General features: G+C 34.4%; 1 pseudogene; it reads right to left on the bottom strand.

The window, feature by feature from the left end:
• Nucleotides 1-5,060: 5,060 nt before the first annotated feature.
• On the bottom strand, nt 5,061-20,691 carry LOC126721387 (uncharacterized; annotated as a pseudogene).
• Between the last annotated feature and the right edge of the window lie 790 nt (nt 20,692-21,481).

Raw genomic sequence — 21,481 nt, 5'->3', positions numbered from 1 at the left:
TTGTTTTATGAGAAGGTTGGATAGAATGTTTAACATAGTTTTAAGTAATAACATGAAGTAACACATTTTTCCCAATTCTAATAATTGCAGTTAAATATTCAATAAGAATTGCTTACTATACCAGTGACATTAGCTAATTAAACATTATATAAGAAGCCCACTTGGTCTTGGTGATGTAGAGATATAGAACCAAAAGAGGGTGAGTTAGACTCATTAGAATGCATGGTCTCAAATCTCCTTATTTTCCCAATATCATTATTCACGTAAAAGAAAATAGGAGTTTATATGGTGTGCCAAAACATCAGTATTTTACTGATTCAATCAATTCTTCCACCAAAGGGAAGATGGAATAGAATTCACCTAGGTTTATGATCTGCAGAATATGACGCCCGTGCTACATTGAAGCATAAATGCATTGCTCATTTTTTTTGCAACCAAACCATTAAAATTAGGAGAAAAAAATTTTCAATTATCTTTTGGTCACAACTTGAATTAAAACACATAAAAACAACACCCAGCCTATTAAAATTAGAACATTGAAACTCATTCAGCCACAAAGTCTCCATAAAATTTTGGACTAATAATGGGAATCAGACAAACTTACCCCACGCTATGCAATATTGAAATAACACAAAACTTCATTAGTTTTGCTTATAAAATGTGGTCATGCTAACAAGTGCCCTTGGGGCACTAGTTAATAATCCATTTTAAGAAAGTTTTGACACTACTTTTATGGAAAATGAAAAAAGATATCAAAACATTAATTGTTTTTTTTTTTTTTTCTTTTCCCATAAAAACTTTCTTTAAATGGATTATTAACCAATGCCTTAAGAGTATCCGTTAGCATTTCCCTATAAAAATTTAAGCTCTATCTATGGGGAAAAAAAATGTTAGGAAAGTACGATCAATGGGCCATATATGTGTTCTCTCCGATATGTTAATATAATAAAATGGATGTCCCCCCTCAAGCTCATTACTGACCCAAACGTTACAATCCATTAAAAATCCAGCATTATTACATTCTAATTAAAATAAGAATAAAGATTTGTGAATTCTTGGCACTAACTAACTAATAAAACATCTCCTTCATTTGTATGTGTCACACATTTGGCGTGTGTAACTCCAATATAAATTGCATGTCCATCTTAACAATCTTTGCAAAGGCAGAAATTTTTGGATGGAGGTAGGGGAAATTTGGTTCAAGGATTTCTTCAAACACTATTAGAGGAATTGAGAAAGGAAAGAAAAAAATAGCCCACCAAACCTCACTTTGTCACTGCCAGTAAAGAGTACTTTGGACGCAACAATTGCATTGGCAGCTTATGTATAGTCAAAGCAAACATTGAAACTAGTTTGGCCGCATGTGACATTGGAATTGTAATTGTACTGTAGCCCTCCATAGACAAAACATGCCATTAACTGATCCTCAAAGCCTGCAAAATTAAACCATTGATGAACATGAGAAAATGAAATTTGGAAGTCAAATGTATGGCATAATAAACTTAGCTATAACATTAGTGTTTGTGTGAAGTCAAATGTATGGCATAATTAATTTGAAGATTTGATTTTCCAAGCTTGTGTTCCCTTAAACATGCATACCACAAACTCAGTACCTGGAATAATAAAAAAAAATGAATTGAAAGAAACAGAGAGAGAGTCAACAAGCAATAGAAGGAGAGACACAAAAGTGTGCGTTAGAACTTAGAACTAAGGAGTTAAGAGAGAGAAAGAGGAAGAGATAGAGAGGTGAACTGGTTTTGCTGTTTCATTTTTTAAGAGGAGTGCGAAGAACTCTTGCCAAACGTTTCAGTTTTAAAGAGGAGTGCAAAGAACTCAAATAGAGTGGTTGGGTTCAAATTCATTAATTGGACTTTGGCTTCTTAAATGACCGCCTATTTTTTAAGCTAAATGTCAGTTTAGAGTGTCACAGGAACACACGCACTTCTATACGAGGTCTCTGCTTTTATATATATATTGATTTAACCTAGCTGTAGGAAGCACAAGTACAACCCAGAACAAAAGATCATGAAAGTAGCAGCACCAAGAGCTTATTTAATTTAGGAAAACAAATTAAAGATAAAAGATAAAATTGTAATAGATTTGGATTGAGTGAGATTTTAGATTTCAAACAATAAGACCTAGCTCATTCAATAAAATGTTTCCAAAACTTAACTTGTGTGAAAGTAATTATTGGTAGAATGGTAGTATTACTTTTTGACCCAAAAAAAAAAAAAAAAAGATATTGTGCTTCATTAGACATGTAAAACCATGAGACGAAGATGAAGCCAAAAGGCAACTTCCCTTTTAAGGGATAATTCAAGTACGATCTAGTTTTATATACATTATTTTGTTACAATTTTTCTATGTGATTAATAGTGAGGTGCCAAAAAAAATTTTGTGAATTCATATCAAAGTATCCGATAATCAATTGTAATCTACCACGTAAAAGACAAAGGGTACTCAAAAGGGCATACTAAAATTATTTCTTTTTAACAAATTTGAGATTGGATGGCATTAAAGTCTCCTTTGTACATTTTTAAGGCCCATTGAAAGGGATTGCAATGCCGTTTATGCAACTCTAGAAACACTTCTTTTATTTAGTGCCATGTCTAAAAAATAGGAAAGAAAAAGAACTTTTATATTGTTTAGTTGGAAGAGAAAATTAAAAAAATCTTGGTGAGGACTAATTTTTTTTTTTTTTTTTTTGGGATCTACCCAAATCTTATTATCCCAATTTGGGGTGATTCAGAGGAGAGAAAATTGAGAGAAGAGGGGGTAGATGTAAAATCAACAAATCTGCCCCTCCATCCGTTTCCACTGTGTGTGCACTTTAAGTTAGGTTTTTTTTTTTTTTCTTTTGAGAAAGACCTTAAGTTAGTTTTTTGTTTCTCTTTTAATCAAATAGGTAGCATTTCTTAACTTTATAAGAGTGGAGGATATTTTGTACTAGTTAGTTTTGTTTCAATGAAAAGAAAATAGTCGTGTGTAGCTTCTAACCAAGGGCTGAAAGAGATGTTATTACCGAGGACCAAGCTACATCACAACAATTCCATGCTTAGAGAATCACAGCGAGTGGTAGAAAGTTTTAGCCCGCCTCTTTGGTCTCAACCAAAGACGGGATATTTGGCAAGGTTTTTAAGCTTGGCCTCAGTTTCTGCAAACTTGCTTAGGGGTTTCTCAGATAGGTAAGAGATGCATTGGAAGTTTTAGATGCGGGATGGGATTAGCATCTTTTGCAATAACCATAATACAACTTTCTATACTAATACAACTATACAAGACATGGTCAGGGTATGAGTTGATCTCGAATCCAGAAATTAGTATTACTTGGGACAGGACTATTTTCAATTGGGCTAAACTTTCTTTTTGAGATTCTTTGGGAGGGCCTGTGGACTTCGGAAAAATTGGGCCAAGTTTGATGGTTCAATTGGGTTATGAGAGTCCTTAGGTTCTTGAATATTAATAATTCAGAAGTATACGGGGAAATTTTGGTGGATATTATTTATTATTATCTTATTGGAACTTTTGGATGGGGATCCCTAGTTTGCTACCAAGGACATGAGTGGTATGATGGTAAAGTTTAGGAATCTTCACATTTAGTTGAGAAAGTTTAGGAAAACAACTTTTGTTACAAATCTAAAGTGGTTGGCTATAAATGGTAAAAAAAAAAAAAAAAAGTGATAAATTCATATAAAAATAATTGTTCATCATTCACAATTAATCATTTTTAATAAAACTTTGCTTGGTAAATAGTTACGGAGAAATGGGATTGAACAGGAGCAATTTTGACATGGTGCCATCAAGGCTAAATATAAGGTGCAGTACGGTGATTGGTCTAAGATGGTAGTAAGGAAACCTCATGGTTGTAGTATGTGGAAAGGCATTTTAGCCGGTTGGAAAAGATTTCATAATTTCATATTGATTAGGGTGGGAAATGGCAATAGTGAAATGTTTTGGCATGATTTATGATGTGAAGATCAATCTTTGCAGGTTTTATTTCCAAACTAACACTCCATTGCAGGAGAGTTTAGTGCGCTCGTGACGCACACCTAACTATAGATATGAATTGCATACTAACTAATTTGAATTGCATACTAACTATAGATAATTTTGTTGAATGGAAACTATTGGTTGTGAAATGGATAAGCACTTGTTGCTGCATTGCACTATTGCTGGGGAGGCAATAGTGTTGTGGCAAGCAACCAAAGCATTGCATTACGTGAACCATATGGAGGGATCCGAACTATTGAAAACAAAGAACAATCTATACGCAAGATATTAAATATGCTCCTTGAGATCCTCTTTTTTTTTAAAATATTGTACTTCAATTGTGGGAGTGTCTTGAAGTTTTATTGTCATTTTTTGGACCTCATTTGTGTTCATATGTATTTAAGGACTCTGTCCTCTGGGCGTTCATTCTTTCTAACAAATTATTCTCTTACTTACAAAAAAAAAATGCAAACGAGATTAGACCACATGCATATGCCATCAGGTTAGCAAAAAAAGTAAAATAAAAAAGGTGATAACTTACTAAAGTGATATCGAATATAAATTTCAGTAAACAAAATCATCCAATCAGTACCACTACGTACTTGCAACAGAGAGAGAGAGAGAGAAGAAAAAGGGGGGGAAAGTGTACAAATACATAATTAAGTAGATCATCATGACAAACAAGGCATTTTGCAGTAACAAGGACCGGTATAAATCGTGTAACTCAGCCAGTCATTGCCCTGTAATAAAAGTTCTCCCCAGTTTCTTAATTAAAGGAAAATGAACTACTCCACTTCAGCCAAGTAATCATCAATTTCAGCCGGTGTTAGCACTCAGACAAAATTTTGATCATGTAAACAAGAAAACATAAGCAACCAAACTTCTGTACCTTTATAACCAAAGGGTGAATTAGGATAATGAAGGTCAAAGCCAAAGTTTACAGAATTTAATTCAAAACTCAAATGAAAATATGAACTTCTGTGATAAGTTTAAAATCAAAAACTGCATTGTAATAAATAACTGGGATTACTTTTAACATTCAACTCATATTTATGAAGATCCATAGTACATTTTATGAATTAAAATATTATATCAAACAAACTGTTTCATCTTCACATTTCTGCTAGGTCTTTAATTTTCAAATTCATGCTAGTACAAATGTAAACAAGTCAGGTTCAAACATGCCCCTATGGCTTGGATAAACACTAAGCCAAACACAAAAATCAGATCATCAGTTTTACTTATTCATGCCATAGCATTATTCAACCATGATCTTAGATAAGAAACAAATACATAAAAATACCAAGAAACCACCATCCCACCCTAAAAAAAATAAACAATAAAAAGGGAAAAATCCACCTACAACCACGTGTAGTTATATGCAAAAGAGAACAGGGAAACCTGCCTGAACTTTTTGTCTATACCAATTATGCCAATCTCGATGTTTTGCCAGAGATTTGTCCCTCAAACCTAGACAGGACACAAGAAGCATTAGCGAGCTGAATTAAACGAGAAGTATCTGGAATAATGCTAAAACTAATACATTGCTACACAGTAGTGTTGAAAGGGATTCCTCTGTGAAGCTTAAGCACAAATTTGATGGAAAATATTGAAAGAAGAGAGAATTAAGTCCTCTTTCCTTAATAGATTTTAGGCAACTCTCTTTGAAAGGTAATGGGATATTAATCAACCAGAACAAAAAAGAACCAAAGAAAAATGCTTAGATTTATTTGATTGGCATTCATCAAAGAGAACCTTCACATGTATACTGTGACAGTGGTTTTAGTATAGAAGTAGAACTTAAAGCTACAATGCCTACCCTTCCTTCAAGGTTAATATTGAAGTGTGGACGGGCATCATCAAGCTCCATATCATCTGTATACCTGTAAGACGGACAGGTAAACAATACTTTAGGATGAAATTATGGCCAATGCAATGAAAGTTAAAAGGATAGTATATGTGATATTCACATACATGAGCCCTAATTCAATTCATTTCATTGTATGAATTGAGACAAATGATATATTTACTCTCCCCCCCCCCCCCCCCCCCCCCCCCCCAAAAAAAAAAAAAAGTTTCTCTAACACGTAGCTGGCAAGTGAATCAAACTTAATACCTCTTTTCAAGAAATGTCTTTGCATTAGAGACATTTTTCCCCATTGCAGAAGCTTTCCAAGAAAAATATGAACCTGATGGGTCCACCTACAGCAAACAACAAATAACAGGAACATGTTAAGAATGATGATAATTTCTACTGGAAAGTGTAATTTGAAAGAATAAATTCTAAAAGGCTTCTACGTCTGTCACTGCTGCAAATCCAATTGAAATGCCTAACCAAAGTCTATCACTTTTCTTTCTTTTCAAAAACAATAGAAATGGGTTCAAGTTACAAACTTGTGAAACTTTAACAATATATAGACATTTATACGAGATTAATATTTTGTCAATCCTACTGTTAGATCACATGTTCTCTTTATTCTCATCATTTACTATCACATCCATGACTTCACACATTTAGTAAATTTTCAAAACATAAAAAACTCAAAATTTTGACATTTGTTAGATGAGATATCTCTTAATTTCTAATCTCCTGTTCTATAGAAATGAACAAAAGTTTAACTTGGCATTTTTTTCTCTGCAACCATGGAGTTCTCAGAAAATAACATGCTTTTTATCCAAAGCATATTGGAGGAGCATCATTTTGAACTTCAAAATCTGGGTTTTGGGTTTAGTTCAAACTATTTAATGCATGGCCAAAGAATATATTATATATGGTGTAATAAATATAACTGAAACCAAAGTTCTGTGGAAAACAGAGCAAGAAAATTCAAGCCCGCTCAAATGCATCACAAATATAAAATAAAAAATCCATAGCTAACAGTCAGAAGACTAAGCGTGCGTTTGGATTGGGCATTTGTAGAGTAAATGCTGCGTTTGGCGTTTTGGAGCTCGGGTCCCTCGCACTGTTCAAGGACCAGCAGCCCAAGGAAAAATGCAACTAGTGTTATATACAGTGTTTTTAGATTTAAAAATTATTTTGCTATAGTGTTTTCAGCAATAAGTTTTCAATTTTCAGCAAAATAAACAGTATCCAAACAGACCCTAAAAAGACTAGATCTTAACATGCCATGGGGTGTTATTCAAAAAAATTGGATTTTTACAGATGCGCGTAGATGTTCTCATAAGCCCAAAATTTGTTGCATCATAGATTAAGAATCACTTAGCAACTTATATTTACAGATGCGTGCAGATGTTCTCATAAGCCCAAAAAAATTCCATTGACATATCACTTAGCAACTTATAAATAATCAATTGGCTTAATTTACAAAGTAACAAAAGAAAAGATTTCCTAAATTGGGAATCCAAAATAAAATATAAAAAACAGGAAAAAAAGATTGCAGCAAGAAAAATGCCATAAGTAAAACAAGCTAGTGAGTGAATCCAAAACAAAATTGACTTCAATCCAATAAACAAGTCATAATATTTACATAGACTTCAATAATATTTCATAATATCAAAGCATTTTCATCAAGATCAATTCAACTAATATTCCTCCACGTAAGAGAGAGCAAGAAAAGACAATGTCCAAAAGAGCTGAATCATGAATGCCACTACAAGGACAACACAAAGACATTGCCTCCTCAGAGATGGAAACAGAGAAAGATGCCAAAATGTGAATCTCTATTTCAAAAGTGGCAATGACCTTTAGGTCAAATAGCATTTCCCAGTCTCTCCAATGGAGTCATCCAAGGTATAAATCCCCCCTCTCTGGTCTCCCCCACATCAAAGAGTAGTGAAGTTTAACTCAAAATAGGAAGACGGAAACTAAGATTCCCTAATTAAATTTCATAACCTAGATGCACAAATAATTGATGGTCCTCTCTTATTCTTCCAAGTAATTTAAAATATGTCAGCCCAAGGAAACCAGCAAGGGTAATCCAGGTTGTTTTAAAAGCCAAATATGGACATTAGTTAGCAACTAGTGACATCTAACAGAACAAGAAAGGTCAAAATGGAGGTTTATGAAATATTATTGAAGTCTATGTAAATAAAACTTGATGGAACCATTATTAGAAAAAGATGAAAGATCTGAGTGACAGAAAAGAGAAAGTCAGATGGTATGGTATGGAGATATAAGGCACAAGAGCATATAATTAATATACAGCTTGAACTTTATTGTGTCGTAAAGCGTGCAGAATGATAAATGCCAAAGAAAAATAAAATTGGTTGCTATTACACAACATAATGCACAGATTGATGATGATGATGAGCTGACATGTCATTGGGTTAAAAACATCAAGAACCATAACTTGTCATCTTCACAATTTACATAAAATGAATATATATATATAGAGAGAGAGAGAGAGAGAGAGATAATTGGATGCTATTCCCCAACATAATGCACAGATTGATGATGATGATGATGATGAACTAACATGTCATTGGGTTAAAAACATCAAGAACCATTACTTGTCATCTTCACAAATTACATAAAATGAATATATAGAGAGAGAAGCTCTTATAAACATTATACTAGTGTATGATTCAGAGCTACTTCTGGAACGGCAGAAAATCAACCAAACCAAATTAATTAAATAGCAAAAATAGAGCCATGTAAAAAAATCACCACATTCGTTAAAATTTTAAATGCAGAAAACATCTAGTACTTCTCACATGGAAGGCAACCAATTTCGATCAAGTTGGAAGGTGGTGAAATTTGCAGATTACCCTACGAGATCAATCCAATCTAGGATACAGACTCCTAAACTATATGAGTCTTTGGGAACACAATTGCAATCCAGTCAAAAGAATATTATCTGCTTCAATCTAAACTCAGATCACTCTATCCAGGACACCAAAAAATTCATCCATGATAAATTCCTTTCAAAAAACTGTAAACAACCATTTTTTTACAAGTATGACATTGCCAAAAGCATAAATGATGTAGCATAAATCAAAGAGACAAAGGAACAATAGCCTCTAATCAAAGCTTTACAACTTAGCACTATAAGTGAAACCAAATGATAATGTGACAAAATAATATTAAAAAGAGAGATATAGATGATGAGGAAAATGAAAAAACACAAAGGAAGTTGACACATACTTTGTATAAGCGGTGGTATTGCCCTGCCTGCTTTCTAATTTTTTGTACCAGAACTCAAAAGTCAGGACCCATGCCACTGCACAACAGTTCATTTTATTTAAAAACTCAATTGTTTATCATGTTTGGAGAGGAGGAAAAAATAAGTCCAACCAATACAATGAACAAAAATAGAAAGGTTAATCATGTAGATAATGGCAACAACCAACAGGTTAGCTTGTTGTCAAGTGCCATTGTGCCAAATGAGATATCTCCTCCAACGGGGCAAGGATAATAGTAAGAGAATCACAACGTCAATTAGTTACAATCTTATTTTAAAGGCAGGCATCCTTGCCATTTTGACTCTTTAAAAAGTGTCTCAAGAAAGAAAATCATATGCTAAGACTTCCCCCAAAAGATTAACATAAGCATACATACATCTTTGGATAGTAATATAAACCAACAAATGTGGCAAATTCCATAATCTATAGTTACTTACATTGTAATTCACAGTATGGGACAAAAGATGAATACATTTACTCAGAATTCACATGATGAACAAGGCTAATATTTAACACGAGTAACCCAAGGCTGATACTTACTCAGAGTGCACATTTTTAACCCTTTTAACAATCAATCGAGGCGGATGTTTAGAAGATTCAATTTGCAGACATGCCAGAGAGCTCCTGTTTAACAAGATATCCACCATTGGCAAAAGTCTTGTATGCGCCGGGTGCATGAGACTTACTTTGTCTCACTGGGGCTCACCTATCAGTGTGACAAAGGTTTCATGTGCCCAATACATGAGATACCTTCTCCCACCATTGGCATTTAGCATATTATCAACTTGAATACAATGGTAATGGAAAATTTCCCAAAGGAAAACCTATGCATCAAACAGGTGGGCAAAGTATAGTATCGGATATCCATTTCCAGCTCTAGGCACAATACATCACCAACCACCCTTTATTCTTTAACTCGCACTCAGTTGCTTGAATAAGTCGAGTAGTAAGAAAAGAAATTTGGATGGTGGACATTAATAAGCAAGAGGATAAATCATTGTTTAAATTCAATCTAAATGAAGCATTAAGTTCTCCCATTAATTCATTATCTTCATGTTAATTTGTGTTAACCAGTCACTGATTAAGCATAACTATCTCTTTCAAAACAAAACAAAACTTCATTTCTGGACTTTCCCATGCTAGTCAGGAATAAAAGAGAAACAAGTCCCCAAACTGAATAAATTAACATCGTCATTTTGCTACAATATGGTCATCTACTTGCTTCTCAGTCTCACCTCCTGGCAGAATAAATAACAAAAACATCAGCCCTTACGTTAATGATACATGAAGGCTTCCTGTACTCCTAATGTCTTTCTTCCTGCAAAAATAGGACACAGCAACTGCACTCCAATCTTTGGCTTCTTTCACCATACCTTCTTAGTCATAATGCATGTCAACGTTTGACTCCAGCACTTTGGATTGTACACACAAGCATGCTCATGTAATAAATCTGAATCATGATTCATCATGAATCTCACATGTTGATCTATTGCTTTTCTTGGATTCTAACTTCTTGCTTCCCTCATTTTCTTTCAATACCTTCTTTTTGCTTCCATTGTTTTCTTTTGATGCCTCCTTGTTTCCTTCATTTTATTTCGTTGCCTTTTTCTTCTTCCTTCTTTCTTCTTCTTTTGATGCCTTCTTTCTTTTCACAGGCAGTGTTTCTTTTCACAGGTGTCAGGGCCATAGATTCAAACAATGAAACTCAAAGCAATACATAGCTCCAAATAAGGGGCAGTCATTAGACTTGTGGACCAAGAGTCAGTGCATGTTTAGGAATGCTTAGGCTTCAATTGGAAAGCAGACCTTTCCAGCCAAAAGTTCAACTGCACCATACCCTAAGCAGACCTTCACAGCCAAGTATACGAGTACACCACACATAAGATTAAAGCACTTAATTTTATACATTCACTATTAAACCTTTTTGCTCAATGTTTTCAACATCATGCCATCATGTTAATGGACCATCTTGCTTTGGTATCATCACATGCAGATTACTGATGTCCCTTTAATAACAGTCAAGTAATGTGCTGATGGCAGCATCTCACTTTATACATTATTCAAATGAATGGTAGCTGCAATAATTTGAGTCTATCAATGAAAGCAGAAAACAACTTCATTTTTCATTAACATAATATCCAATGAAATTGCTAAACCCTCAGAAATGGATTTAATGATTCCTTTTAATAAAATAAAATAATCAAAAAAGATTAAATGGTTAGAACAACTAGTTTTTAGCTTTGAATGCAAAAAAGCTCTATCACTCATCTCTATCACAGCCTAAATTTGTTCTTGGCCTCAAGGTAGAACGAAGAGTTTTGAGCATTAGGTAAGAAAATTTGAGATGCCAAAACCATGAGTAACAAGCTACAAAAATGTAACTATAGTAAGGGCAAAAAATAAATATAAGAGTTTAAAACTAGCACATATCTTCAGCCCTGGCTTTCAGCAAGAAATTCTAACAAATCTTCATAATCTTAAAGTATAAGAACATACCGCAGACAGAAGTTGCCGAGTCTTTATATCCCAAAAGCGTAGATAACTGTCCAGTCCTAGAAATTAGTCAAGTTCTCAGTTTTGATGGTCAAGAAAATTTGGTCCTAAGACAAACAAACTTAACTTCAAAAGGCTAAAGGATGATTCAATAAAATTAAGTGAACCCAGACATGATGAAGTGCTAACTGCACGCACCCTTCTTTCAATTAGAATATTAATACAGGAAATGACTTTCAGGAAAAAAATTAATAATACGAGAATAAAAGTTGTCATTTCTTAGTAGATAATATAGCAAGTGATTGAGTATAAACTTTTCCTCCTTTTCTTTCCCACTTCTCCATACTAAAAGACCACCCTAACTAAACCTTGCTATCCATAACTCATAACCAAGTAGTGGCTGTCTTCTAAAGGAAGCCAATACTTGACCTCCTAACAAAGGGTGAAACATGCAAACCTTTTGACCAAAAAAGAAAAATAAAAAGGGAGTATGTACACACAATACAAAACACAGACTACAGACCTCTCTCTCTTGATGTGTGTGTCCGTGTGCGTGTGTGCGCAAATGGTGTTGTGTATGTATGTGTGTCAGTATGAGTTCCAATGCAAATTAACATAAAGGTGAAACAATACAACACACTCACCACAAGATGCAATCACTGGAAGCTCTGGGTGCCTGGCTATAGATCTGATGCTTCCAGAACATTTTCCCAAAAAGCACCCCAATAATTTTCTTGTAAAAAGATACTTTCATCATTTATGGAGTTACAAGAGAGAGAAATCTCAAATCATTCAAAAAATATGAATTATATGCAAGAATAACATTAGCAACATCATAAATCAATTTTCACATCCACTTTAATGCAACTCAATTAACCTCAATCCAAAAATATGTAATAGTTACCAATAATCCAAAGTAGACCTTGGAGTAAGATGGGTTCAATTTTTAGAGTTAAAAATGAATAATACCCTTGAATTCCTATGGTAATTGCAAAAGGACCTATGTCCAGACATTAAACATCATATGCAAATAAATTGTGCATTAACAATTTACTTTGAAAAAAAAAATTAATTTCTACAAATGGCTTGAGCTCTATTGCATTAAAATTTCAATACTGAATTAGGTGTTTTACTGCAGTGATCAAGCTCTTCCCAGATATGACCCCTTGACAAATAAATTTTGATGCATGTAACATGAAGCAAACAATTGAAATGAAGCCAAAAGAAAACCATCATATAGTTCGTAAGTATTATATGCCTCATCTTTTGGATCTAAAACTTACATAAGAAAAACATTTTCCACAGATCAAAACAAGCATAAGGGCATGTCTATCAGTTTGTATATCCCCACCCAAAGATACATGTTGGAGCCAGCATTTAGCAATATATATAAATGAACCCACGTGCTTGCACACCCGCTCACACAGAAACAGAGAGAAACCCCACATATAAGACTTGATCACCTTAAATGATAATTGCCAATCTAAATTAGCCAGACAGTACCAAAGGAAAGCAATGCTCTTTTCTCTTTTCCATTTTTCTTTTTAATAATCAAAGGATTTCTACTGAAGAATACTAATTAAGTAAATAAACAGAACACTTACACTACCAGAATACACTATAAGAGAGCGAATGGTAAATGTATCTTCCAGACTTCCACACAGAGAATATCAAATATGTGACAACATGATGGAACTACAGTTCACCTGTGCGCATGTCAAAAGAAGCAAGGTCACCAGACCCATTCCCTACATAGACTGTATAGCCATCTAAATCTTCAGTTACTGATTTGATAGGCGTCTCCCGAAAATCAAATGAGATAACAGGTCTTCATTGAGCAGAAATATCATAGAGGCGAACCTGTTAAGAAAAAAAAAAATGAATTGAAGTTTTTGAGTAGCTGGATGATTACGATTACAATAGAGCTACTAGTCTACTAGAGATAAGGTAATAAAGAAATTGTGGTTCCTCCAAGAAACCAGCAAAGACAAAATGATAAGAAAGCATTCCAAGTTCTATAAAAATAAGAAATTAAAAATTTTAAAAAAAAAGTAATTAACAATAACTTGTATATCATAAAACTAACAAAGGATATAAATGAAATTGACATTTTCTTAGCTCCAGATGAAAGAAGAAAATTTAAAAAAAATTCATCCTAGGTGTATTATTAGTCATTGTTAGTTTAATGGCTCATGATCAGTAACATGTAGAACATGGGTATTCTCTCTCATGACATAACATCTGATGATATCTCAATTGAAGAGAATTCAAGTACACAAAAAAACCCCAATTCCAGTCAGCATCAAGCAACACATGCTCAAAGGACAGTAGGAAGTGAGGAAAAAATCCGTAAGAATGTTGCATTCCCAGACATTACTAATACCCAGTTATTCATTCCAAAATGAAATTAGAATTTGCAATGAAAGATTACCTGATGGCTGTTGGTGCCAGCCACAATTTTGCGGTGATCATATTTACTCAGGAATGTTGATGATGTAAACCAGGTTGAGGTAAAAATATCAAGACTGTTCTTAGGAGGCTGCATAGGGTAGAAGCTATTAAATAAATGCAAGGAAAAAAGGCATATTAAAGATTTCATTCAAGATTTAGCAGATAAAGGAAGGGCTCACAGATTTGGAAGCCCAAATTTTAGTATAGTTGTCAAGATCCCACATGTTCATTTCAACACCCTTTCTGAGATGAAAACCAAGAAAACCATTATTTCATAGATGAATAAGCTAGCACACACCATAAAATCCCACTACGAAATGACAATTGACTTAATTCTCAAGCTTATAAATTCTAATTATGAATCTCAAGAGCACTCACCCTCCAAATATAGCATATTTTTCACTTCCATCCACTTTAGAACATAAGATATTGCCAGAACTGCATACACTCCATGTGTTTGACGAACCAATAGAGGCAGAACCTGCAGGTGAATCAGTAACTTCAATGGACCTCATGCTTGTGTTTCCTTTTGTTGTACAAGTAAGCAAAGTACAAGACCTAGAATTTAACAATAAATTCAAATATCAGAAGCTGTATGCATATGGGAAGAATGCAGTTGGAAATCAAAGATGTAAGCACCTATGGTGGAATTAGGTGCAAAGCCTAGAAAGCAACAATATTGCAGTACCCGGTTGTTAACCCCAATTTATGTCCGGCAAATAAATGCTGTAAGGTTGAATTTATTCAACCATCTAATTGGCTTTATTCCGTGCCAAATTTGCTTGTAATTCAGCATTTAGTAACCCTGTATTTAGGTGGGTTTGTTGTAAGGGTAGTGAGTGAGATAGAGTGAAGATTGCTCAAGAGTGTGCAAGAAAACAGAGAGTCGCGGCTGGGACTCGCGGGTGGACTCGTGGCTGCAAGCTGCCAGAAGCTGCACACGTGCCAAGCATGATGGAAGATGAACAGTCATGCTAGCTGGAGCACTACAGGACAAAACAGGACAACTGGCCATACGGTTATCTCGCGACTGGATCTCGCGACTTGGTCAAGCCGCGAGGTCAAGCCGCGAGCCACCCCTGTTTTGCTAAAACCTGACGTTTCACATTCCTCTCCACTCCAGTATAAATACCCCTTTAACCCACGATTGAAAGAGAGCTTCCAGAGAGAATTTTGAGAGAGAAACCCTAAAGAAAAACAAGATTGTTTCACACACAATCCCTACCTTAGAGTCTCATCAAAATCCCTCACTCTCTTCCTCTCCATTGTTAAAACCTTGAGAGGCATTATACCAAACCTGGTTCTCACCATTATCATTTCTGTGAGACAGTCGTTTGGAGTTCTGGAAGCAGTTAGGAAGGAGCCAATCTTCATTGGTTGATGCTACGGTGTAGTAGCGGAATCCGGGAAGCTAGAAAAGAAAAAGGTTCGGCGCAACCTCGTTGGAGCAAGAAGCTTGGAGGGCTTAGGTGCACTGGGTAGATTAGGCTTGGAGGGTCTATTGCTGTCCTTGTATCCCAACTATATTTTCTAGTGGATTGATTACCGCTTGGAGGGCGGCGGAGAGGTTTTTCGCCGAGGTCTTCGGTTTCCTCTTCGATAACACATCGGGTGTTATCTTTGTGTTTGCATCTTCCTTCCTCTCTATCTCTGCCTTTATATTATCTGCTGTGATTTTATTATGTTATGGCTTAGATAGTTTTTATCCTATTTCACATTATAGCATATGTTAAGTTTCCGCACACTTGTTGTTTAACATATTGCTTGTGTTGGTTAAGTTAATTTTTGGGGGTCTAAACGTTCAAAAGTGTATTGGTACACGTTTTTGAACTTTCAAATGCAACCCAACAACAGCATCATCTTCAGGTCTAGAACCATCCTCATTGGCATTAGAAACCGTGAAACAAATATCCCCATTAATTGCACTAAGAACCTCAATCTGTAGTATACATTAAGAACACAAATATTGAATAAGATCTTCAATAAGCCTATAACTAACAGACAAAATTGAAAACCAAAACATGTAGCCAGATAGTCATAAGTCCCAGAGTGTAACTCACCATACCAGTTTTTCTTGCCACTGCTAATAACTGCAAGAGAAAAAGAAAAATAATTCTTAAAAAAAAAAAAAAAAAAACACTTCTGCAAAATAAAGGATTTGAGGGTCTTAATTACATTTTTAGAAAAAGATTGATAGAATATCTGAATTCATACACATATGTAAAACAAAAGGATAGATTGTCCTAGTTCAAGCTAAAAGCTTCTATTTAGGCAATAAGTGACACTTGCAAGTTGCTCTTTGGCAAGCAAGCCATTATGCATTATCGCCATATATATGCAAGGGAATGACTAGAGAATCCAATAAACTGGTTGCAACCAATATTAGAACCTGTTTCTCTTAAAGGATGATACATATAAGTAGCCTCTTACTTCTTCAGAAAACAAACAGAACATAAAATGGCAATTAAGTACAATGCTTGAAGTCCCAAACTTCATGAACAATTACAAACTCAATTCGTAATACCAATTGCAAAAAAACTACAAAGGCTCATATTATTTGTTTAACTTACTATTGCTTTATTTAAAATGAGTGTTGGCCCCAAGAAGATGGTGAATAGCAGATTCAAACTAGTGACCACCTCTTCATAAGGCGTGGCACCCAATGAATTCTACTACCCTTGGGGCAACATTAATTAAACTCCATTAGCTACATAACAAGCATTCAAACCAAAACCTTCAACAGCAAAAGAAATCCAATTGAAATCAAAACATACTATGATTTCTGCACAAAATCTTTTACACCTATTCTACATTTAACCCATAGAACATGAAAGCATGTCTTCATTCTCAAACACTCCAAACTTCAACAAACCATACTAAAACTAACAATTGGAACCAAAACCAAACACTTAAAACAAAATTGAAACATATTGCCAACAACAACACAGATGCTTGAAATTCAAATTCAATAAACTCAAACAATTTGCAACACACCAACACATACCGGGTCATCTTTACGGTCATTGATAGAAGCAGCCAGTACACATTTTGATGAGTCCAGCTCACCCCATCTCTCCACCACTCTAGGAGCCCCTCCTTGACTACCCTTAGCTTCAATAACTATTACCCCCCAAAAAAAAAACATAAACACCTAGCAAAGCATCAAAAACCTAGATATATAAATACAAAATAAAGCATATAAAACCCAAAAGACAAGCTTTTTACAAAAGGGTATTACTAATTTCAATCAATGAATAAAAGGGTGTAACTAATCCATCTTCTCTATTCAGTGCATTGTTTCTTCTATTGTTTGCCTCGTCATGGGTTTGGATTTTAACCTCCTTTCATCAATATGGAATCCCTAAATTGGAATATATTTTTTTTTTTTGAGAAACAAATTGGAATATATTTTGTGCATATCATTTGAATTGTTATAATTTATTAGATAAATGGTTTATATAGTTGATGAAAACCCATTTTTTTACATGGGAAAAATGTTTAAACGCAACCCACCTGTTGGAATATTCAAAAATGGGTCGTATGGTGTGCTGAGTAATAAAGTCTTACCATTGCATATTAATGCAAAAAATGAATGGTTAATTTATCATAATTAAGTTCAAACTCATTGATTTAAGCTTTTGGATTAACTATTGGTCCTATATGTTATTAAACCCTCAACTTGAGGAACAAATAGTTCAAAAATCTAAGAATACTAGTCGGAAACCCGTGCAATGCACGGGAACTTACCTATTTATAATATACTAAAATAATTTTATAAAATTTTAAATTGAGTATGAAACTATACTATTGTGTGAATTGCTCCTATCTTTTTGAGTTACAATTTGATGAATAAGTCATTACTTGAACATGCAATAGGTTGCAAAAAATCTAGCTAACAAATTTAGATATTGAAAAAAAAAAAAAAATAACTAAAAAATTCTGATGTTAAAACGTCCGGAAGGAAAAAAAAAAAAAGAAAAAAAAATCAGAAAATTTACTAGCACTGCCTAGAAATTATTGAAACAAAACAAAATATATATGACTACCAAATAAAGAAATATAAGAGAAAGATAGGTTACCTTCAAGAGAATAATCCATAGTTATAATAGTTGAAATTTGATAAACTGTTTCAAATATTGCAAAAAATGGAACCCAAAAATTTAGATGGTCAAACTTTCAAAAGACAATAAAATTAAAAATCAAAAGATTCAGAACCTACAAATTATAAAAACAAAACAAAACAAACAAAAAAGTCATTATTGCGAGACAATTTCAGTAAGGATGGAAAGCTTTTCTAAATTTTTTTTATCCAATTCCTCCTCATTGATGAAAATTTTGGTTCAAACATTGTCAAGCACTTTGAAGGTGCAAATAATATGAGCTTCCAACATAATCTTTAATTAATAAACAAAGAAGCATAACACCATAAGAGAAAACATAAGATAACATATATTGTAAAGTACTACTCCATTGCCAATGAAAGTCATGTAAAATCTCATAGGACCTGGAAGAACAGACAGCCGCAAGATCACCTCCACCAGAAAAAACAAAAGCAAAAAAAACTTATTTACAAAAAAGAGAAAAAGCAATAGCAAGCTTACCAAATAAATTGAAGTTTAGGGTTTTCTCTCTTAGTAGAGGCGGACAGAGGAGATTGGTTTAGGGTTTTCAAAGATTTTGTCTCTTATATATATATATATATATATATAAAAGAGACTCCTGTTAGGACTCTCTCACTATTTAGTTTTAAAAATTAAAATTTTTCTAAATTAAAATGATGATGTGGAAAATTGTGAGAGTTTTAAAGGTTTCGGTTTTATATATATATATATATATAGATGGGGAATATAAATTTATTTTTGATATCTCTTTTTTTTTTCTTTTCTCATAATTGTTCTTTTAAAAATTAATAAAATTAAACAGTGAATAACCAATTTTTGTAATAATAAATGAGAATTAGATATGGTTTTTTAAATTAAAATCATTTCTAATTACCGTTATAAAAATGTAATGATAAGATAATGTTGTTAATTTTATTAAAATAGTTAAAAATAAATAATAAAACAACTACATGGTAGTGGACAAATCTCATTGTTCAAAACTCCATTGTCCTTCTTGTTGAAATGTTGCTATGGATTTCCACCATAGTGAGACCAAGATTCTCTGCAACATAGTGAGATCTACTTTTTTATTTTTAATTTCAAATTTTAGTTAACACTCGATCGGCTTCTAAATGTCAACATTGGCCTTAAAGGCTATACCCAAAATTCGATAAGTGAAGTAGTGAACTTTAATTCGTGTCTAGCAGCAAAGCAATGATTAAGGTAATACGTGTCCAAGCGTGAGAGGGAAATAAAATAGTGAGAGGTTTTTTTTTTTTTTTTTTTTTTTTTTGGAGAGATTAGTTAGTTAAGGTAGAATTAGATAGGTTACTATATGTCTAGCAAAAGTTGAAACACATTAATAAATATCCTGCAGTAAGTTAGAACTGAAAAAGAACAATCTCAGGCTCAGTAATTCGTACTTTAAAGAATTGGTAGTAAAAGGGTGGAAAATTATATAAATTTAACGGTAATAAAGCAATGATTCCAGCAGCTTTAAGAGTAAACCAGTATTAAATCTTTCCATACTCTTATTTTGTTTAAAGATGAAGACCTATAAAGGAGAAAGTATATCAGGTGCATTAATTTTAGCTTGTCAAGCTTTGTGTAGACGTCTATCTTACAGATTGTTGGAGCTACTGGACATACTACTTAGCCCTATGTGGTGGGCCTTTTGTGATTTTGGGTCGGACTGTCTCCTATTGCACTAGGCCTGATTGTTCTGGATAGGAGAGTTGAAACCGGTCCAATTGCAACTCACTTTGGTCTAGCTCGAGCACAAACTATGCCATGTTTGCCAAAACTTTAGTCATATGCCCATGGTAGACGAAGTTGCCGCAAAAGAGTTATGGCGGATAAATGTAATAAAACAATGATAATGGAAATACGTTACTGTTAGGCAAAACAAGCAAGATATCCTTAATTAAAACAAAGAAAAAGAACACATTATAGGCAAAATTGCAAAGATGGAATAGGAAACAGTAGCAATAAGTGATAAAATCAAAGAATGAAGGATCAGTTTACCGCGTGCAATTGTGTTACGAGACTAAGGCCAAGGAGGGAACCACTTCCTCAACGTTGATAAATTCACAGAGTAATCCTGCTGTAGAAATTATCCACTTTAAGGGAACGAACTTGAATGGCTTATGCCCAAACAAGTTCTTTATCCTCAATAAAGGGTAGGCTTTTAGCCTCCCGTTCTACACTCTTTATTTCATTCCTTTCTCTTTTCTCTCCATTTTTTGTTACTTAGATTCTTTCCCACTCCTTTCTTTCTTTCTCAATACTTGCTCGTATGGTGTTATAGTGATGGTAGTGCAATGATTCTCCTCTAGAGGTTGATATGGTTGTGGTTGTGTTACTGTTCACAGCAACGACCCTTTATATACTGCCTACCATGATTGTTTTTTACCATTTTAGCCTTTAATCACTTTTGTCTGGTTTAGGGTGTTTCTCCCGACCACCCACTGGTTTGTCAGTTGTCCAACTACCACCACTTACCTGTGCTAGTCATGTCACTCCCTATTACCAAACAAAAAAAGCTATTTTGTTTGCTTGCTTACAGTGGCATTCTCTCTTACTATCTCTCATGGCATTCACCTAGTGATTCCAACTTATCCTGCCTTCTTTTGGGTGGTATGTCATCCCAGCAGGACATCACCCCCAAAAGAATACAAGCGGGAACCCTAGAATAGGCTTTCCCTTCTCCCCACCGCCAGACCATACCATCTCTTATCTCTGGCCCATGACCCACCACTCCTGTATTGGCTGGGTACAGGTTGGTAGTGCTTAGGCCTTGTGCGTGCTCCACTTCCTGTGTATGTTGAAAGCTTGTCTACTACTCATGCATTTGCCATGGTCTGAAGGCTCATCTGTGCATTCTGCCGCTCAACCTTGACCTCTTATAACGTGAACTATTTTTTGATCTTTCATTCTTTATTAGCTTGCTCCTTTCAAGGGCTGGGCCTTGCTTGATTGTGGGTTTTTCCCCTTTTAGCCAATTCTTTGCTCCTTTCATAGTCTTGTTGTCATTCCTGCCATACCACTTTACCATTCCTGTCGTAGTGTTATTTGACTCATACTTGCTAGGCCGCTTTGGACCTACTGCCTATTCTTCTCTCAATGACTCAATATAGTCATTAGATTTATATTCATACTACTTTGGGCTTTCTTAACCCATTACATTGCTCGTGGGCTCCTTTGTCCCATTTCTTTCTTCTTGAGCATCCTTGGCCTATTTGCTTTCCTTAGGCATCCTTGGCCTATTTGCTTTCCTTGGGCATTCTTATGGGCTTTTACTAACT

Source organism: Quercus robur, chromosome 4, assembly GCF_932294415.1.
Source record: "Quercus robur chromosome 4, dhQueRobu3.1, whole genome shotgun sequence".
NCBI classification, from domain to species: Eukaryota; Viridiplantae; Streptophyta; class Magnoliopsida; order Fagales; family Fagaceae; genus Quercus; species Quercus robur.
The sequence above is the reverse complement of the archived record's forward strand: the minus strand, read 5'-3'. Positions and strand labels throughout refer to the sequence as shown.